This window comes from Trachypithecus francoisi, unplaced genomic scaffold (genome assembly GCF_009764315.1).
Source record: "Trachypithecus francoisi isolate TF-2019V2 unplaced genomic scaffold, Tfra_2.0 Contig01128, whole genome shotgun sequence".
NCBI lineage: Eukaryota > Metazoa > Chordata > Mammalia > Primates > Cercopithecidae > Trachypithecus > Trachypithecus francoisi.
Genome location: NW_022681162.1, coordinates 22,360 through 28,359, shown reverse-complemented (window position 1 = coordinate 28,359; position 6,000 = coordinate 22,360).

Here is a 6,000-nt window from a genome sequence, read left to right as displayed (position 1 = left end):
CTGTCCCCACTGACACCGATCTCAGAAGCCACAATGCACCACATGTGGCCACCGTGCCGGGATAGCCCAGGCCACGATCCCCACTGAGCTGGACTCTGGGATCCCCTCTGTCCTCCATCTTGTTCCTTCCCTGGTCTCCTAGAGGGCTGGGCCCCACCCCTCTGTGGACCTGAGTCTCTATCTGTCGGATTCCCGAGGCTGAATGAGGAGGCGCCTCGGTCTCAGATGGGGGTGGGGTGGGCCCCTTGTCCTGGGGTGCTGCGTACCCTCAGGCCTCCCTTGTCTCCCAGCAGGACCTGGGCCCTCCCTCTGTTCTCCCGCGGCCATGCTAACGATACCAAGCCCCTTGCCTTGGTCAGCCCAGGATGCAGACATCAGGATCCGCTTGCCTGCCATGCCCGGAACTTCCCAGGGTTGACTGCAGGGGCAGTGACTCCCTCTATGGGGCCTCAGCCCTCCCTCAGGGTCCTGACCCTGATGCCTGGCAGAGCCTGACCCCTGCCCTCTCCTAACCAGTCCTGCCATGGTCACACCAAGCTCTGACCCAGAGTCCCCTGGGCCTTAAGCGGTGGGGTGGCGAAGGGGGGTCCAGCCTGAGAAGTCCGCCCCCGGGTGGTCCAGGGCTGGCAGCAGAGGTGGTGCTGGATTATTTGGGACCCTCTATCTGGGGTGGGGGCGTCTTCAGTCCTCCCTCAGCGTCTCACCTCGCCTCTCACAGAGCCTGGGCTCGCTTCCCTCTAGCGATCTTCAGCCACCACTCAGAACCAAGCCCTTGCTACTCTCTGACCCCCCAGTGCGCAAGTCAGAGGCCTTACGTCCGGGCACCTGGAGCTTCTCTGGGTTGACAGCAAGGGCCGAACCGGATTCTGCCGCGGGAAACCTGGGGGTGGGGGGTGTGGAGTGGGGGGGGTGAGGATGGAGGTGGGGAACCTGAGGCTGTAGGTCACGGTGGTGGCGGCGGGGTTAGGGGTGTGGAGGCCTTCGGCCCTCCCTCAGGGTTCTGACCTTGATTCCAGTCAGAGCCTAGGCCCAGCTTGATAAGCCCGACCCTGCGGGGTGATCCAGGGCTGGCGCAGGGGCGGCGCCGTATTATTTGGGGTCCTGTATCTGGGGTGGGGGGGTCTTGAGTCCTCCTTGAGGGTCTCGCCTTACCTCCTCACAGAGCCTGGGCCCGCTTCCCTCCGCGGATATCAACCCACCCCTCAGAGCGAGGCCCCCGCTACTCTCTGACCCCTGAAGTGCGAGTCACCGGTCTTACATCCCGGCACCTGGGGCTTCCCTGGATGGACAGCAGGGGCGGAACGAGATTCTGGCCGGGGGAGTTGGGGGTGGGTTGGAGAGTGGGGTTGAGGATGGGGCTGGGGAACCTGGGGCCGTAGGTCATGGTGGGGTGGGGGGGTGCCCAGCCCTCCCTCAGGGTCCCGACCTTGATGCCCGGCAGAGCCTGGGCCCTGCCCTCTCCTAACCAGCCCTGCCCTGGTCACACCAAGCTCTCACTCCAGAGTGCCCAGCAGCTTGAGCGGCGGAGGGAGGGAGTCGGTCCAACCTCACAAGTCGGCCCCAGATCGCCCCCGGGTGGTCCAGGGCTGGGAGCAGGGACGGCACTTGGTTATTTGAGTCCTCTATCTGGGGTGGGGACGTCCTCAGTCATCCCTCAGCACCTCACCTTGCCTCCTCACAGAGCCTGGGCCCGCTTGCCTCCACCGGTATCAAGCCACCCCTCAGAAGGAGGCGTGTCCCTTCTCTCTGCCCCCCAGTGCGCGCGTCAGTGACGTCACATCCGGCCTCCAAGCCTGGGCCTTCCCTGGGTCCACAGTAGGGGCTGAACCGGGTTCTGGCGGAGTAGGGGTGGGGATGGGGATAGGGGCCCTCAGTCATCCCTTAGGGGGTCCTGACCTTGATGCCTGAGTCTGGATCCCCATCCTCTGCCGATTGGGTCTGCTCCTCTGGGACCAAGTCTCTGACCCCCAGTCACATGAGGTGGCAGTGAAGGGAGGGGTGTGGTCGGGGTGACAACATTGCCAGGGTCTTCCAGGGCTAACAGGAGGGGCTGAGCTGGATTCTGTGGCCCCTCTATGTGGGGGGGGGGGTGAACTTCAGTCCCCACTCAGGAGGGTTCTCCTCCTGGCTCCTGCTCTTTGGTGAAGTGATGGGTGGGAGATGATCTGTTTATATCACCTTTGAGCATTTGCTCAGCTGCACGCGTTGCAGAAAATGGCTGCAGGTCCAAGGCTAGATGCTCCCTGGGGGGCTGCAGCACCTGTGATTGTAGGACCTCTGAGCGAAGATAGATGCACACCTTCCCATGGGGGCTCCTCCCCAGCCAGAGCTAGACTTTGCAAACCTTTTGTCCTAAAAGATTTATTTTTACAGGGAGGAGGCTGAGTAGCAGCAAGAGATTTGGAGAAGCCATGTGTTTTGAAGGTATCTGACATATCAGAGTCCAGATTAGTGATTTTCATATTTTAATCCTCATTCATATGGTAATACATTTTACATTGTATATGTACATTATATATGTTATATGTACATTTTGTTTATATACATACCTGTTTTAGACATCATATACATTTATGCTTATATGTATATATACATGCATATATATCTTTATATCATATATGTATAATTATTTGTACTTATATGTATATATCTTTAGATACATATGCATTTGTATTTGTAGACTTTATACTATATATATGCACACATATTTTATTAATATCTACTCATAGTATGTGGGTTTCACACATACTTACTATTCTATTCCTAGTTCATTCTTTATATTCCATTAAAATAGTAAGTTTTTGGAGGGCGGGTCTTCTACTAAGTTTGTTTCAGGTGGTTGTTAGCAGAACTCTGGAGCCATAGTGTCTCAATCAACTCAAATTTCCTGGTGTCCTGATATTACCCCAGGGCTACTGGCACCAGATTTTGTGGTGTTGCCTCAGGTTGTGCGATGATGTGGGGTGGAATGTTAAACACTTTCTCCTACCTATCCTGTAATCTGCCATCTACGCAGGGTACAGACCTCCTCGATTTCCCTGCTGCTCCCTGGACCCCAACACAGTACTAGTTGAGCACAGTCTTCAGTCATCCCCAGGGCTTTCTCTGTTTTGATGTTGATGTGTACACACACACACATGCACATATATATACATATATACACACACATATATATATATTTGTCTTTTCCCTTCTATATTTTTCTGGGGTTGATTTGGGGAGCAGAGCACAGCAACCTGAGCTTGGTTGTCACTTTGGCAATGACAGTTAAGGCACTCACTCTGTATTTAAGTGGCATTTACATCTTTGCCATATTCTGTTCCCCATCAAGGAATATGGTATACAGATCCATTTACTTGAGATTATTCCCTGAGTCTATCAGCAACTTCGCACAGTTGCTTCCATAAAGGTCTTGTTAGGCTCTTCTTATTCACATTGTGGATTTTAATGCTGTTGTGAATGGTATATTTTCTATTTTCTATTTTATGCGCTAAGCCGCTTTTGTGTGGCAAGGCTCTTGATTTCGCTGTAATGATCTTCTATATGATGTTTTCTGAAGTCTTTTACTCGTTTGAATAATCAATGTGTCTATTCCTTTGAATTTTCTATGCAGACAATCATATAGTTAACACATACTATCTATTTCTTTGCAGTCTTCCTATCTCATTTTCATTTTGTCATCCATAGCTCTGGCTCTTTTTCATTTTGATATTCACTGCAGATGTGGGTGGTAAAGGTGACAGCATATGTCAATGACTGGTCACTGCCGTGAATGGCTCCCTTCTGACATTTCACATTTACATATGCTTGCTGCTGATTTTAGGAAATGGAAGTTCCTTTTAATGTTAGTTTGCTAAACGTTGTTAATTTGTACTTACATAGAATTTTTTTCAGAGCCTTTTCCTGTACCCATTGTCATGGCAGTTTTTTTTCTTTTAGTCTATCTTGTATGCAGGGAATTAGAATTGATTTTTTTGCTAACATTTAATCGTATTCTTATTCCACGCGTACAGGTGGCTTCTTTGGTTAATCCACTGTTGTGCTGGATATGTGATTATCTGTTTATGAGATGTGCTGCGATATGAGTGAACACTTGCCTCACAAATTCTTTTCGTGAGTGCTTGGGTGCCTTCATCTGTTTTTGAATCCAGGAGAGCGAGCCTGGGAGAATGAGTTGAACAATTGCCCATTTTTTGGATGCATTGGAAGAGTTGAGATAAGATGGTGATTCATTTTCCCTTGCCACTTGGCTGAACTGGCCTCCAAAATTTCCTGTCCTGGAATATTTGAGGGTAGACTGAACTTTGAATACACTTTCAGTTTGTGGATGTCCCATTGGTTTTATCCATTCACCTCTTCAAGGACATCTTGGTTGGCGACTATGAATAAACTACTACATACGTTCGTGTACACGATTTTCCATGTGAGAACCCAAGTTTCCAATTCACTTAGGTAAAACCTAGGAGTATGACTGATGGGTCTAATGGTAAGTCTGTTTTACTACCTAAGAAAGGGCCAAAAGGCCTTCTAGAGTGAATGTAACGTTTTTCTTGTCTACCAGCTATGAATGAGAATTCCACATCCTCTCCAGAATTTGGAATTCTCAGGTATTTGAATTCTATCCATTGTAAAAGGTGGGTAGAGGAATCTTAGTGCTGTTGACATTTGCATTATTAGTGAATAATTATGGTGATCATCTTTTCATATGTGTATCTTCATTGGTGAATGTATATGTATTTCTGTGTATCTTCATTGGTGAATGTCTTCAAATGATTTCCATCTTTAATTGGATTCTTTGCTTCCAAATGGTTGAATGTTAAAAGTTTGGTATTTATTTAGCATATGAGTTATCAGACATCAGATTACTAATATTTTCTCTCCATCTATATATTTTGTCCCTTTCTTCTAACAGTATCTTTTTTTTTTTTTCTTTTTTTTTTTTTTTTTGAGACAGAGTCTCACTCTGTCGCCCAGGCTGGAGTGCAGTGGCGTGGTCTTGACTCACTGCAACCTCTGCCCCCCGAGTTCAAGCGATTCTCCTGCCTCAGCCTCCCGAGTAGCTGGGATTACAGGTGCCTGCCAATGTGCCCGGCTAATTTTTGTATTTTTAGTAGAGACAGGGTTTCACCATCTTGGCCAGGCTGGTCTTGAACTCCTGACCTCGTGATCCACCTGCCTCAGTCTCCCAAAGTGCTGGGATGACAGGCGTGAGCCACTGCGTCAAGTTGAGATTTACAGGAAAACCAGGATTGGAGTGGTATAAGTTTGTAGGGAAGAGTTTTTGTTTTGTTTTGTTTTTTGAGACGGAGTCTCACTCTATCGCCCAGGCTGGAGTGCAGTGGCGTGATCTCAGCTCACTGCAAACTCCGCCTCCCGAGTTTACACCATTCTCCTGCCTCAGCCTCCCGAGTAGCTGGGATTGCAGGTGCCTGCCACAACGCCTGGCTATTTTTTTTTTTTTTTTTTTTTGTATTTTTAGTAGAGACGGGGTTTCACCGTGTTAGCCAGGATGGTCTCGATCTCCTGACCTCACGATCCACCCACCTCGGCCTCCCAAAGTGCTGGGATTACAGGCATGAGCCACCGCGCCTGGCCAGGAAAGAGGTGTTTAAGTGGCAACATCTTTGCATGATTCAAACTCTGGAGGCATATGTATAAAGTCCAAGAAATACATATGAAAATTGTACTTCTTGGAAGCTAAGGCGCTCACAAATGATGAAATGTGATTCACACCAATTTGTACATGAGCACCCATTTGTAAGTGAGCAGGTCGAGACAGGGAGATCCACCTGCAGACCATGGCTGGACTGTGAATTAATCCATTCCCATGTCTGCATTCTCTTATGGCCTCTTCCCATTTCTCCCAGGACTCTGCCACCTACTGTCAAATTAAAAATCACAGACAGGGATATGTGTGGGTGTGGGGCTGTCTGCACGCCCTGATTTCAGAGCTGCTTTGATGTCTGTGCCCAGTTGTGTCTACGGTAAGAACTTGAACCT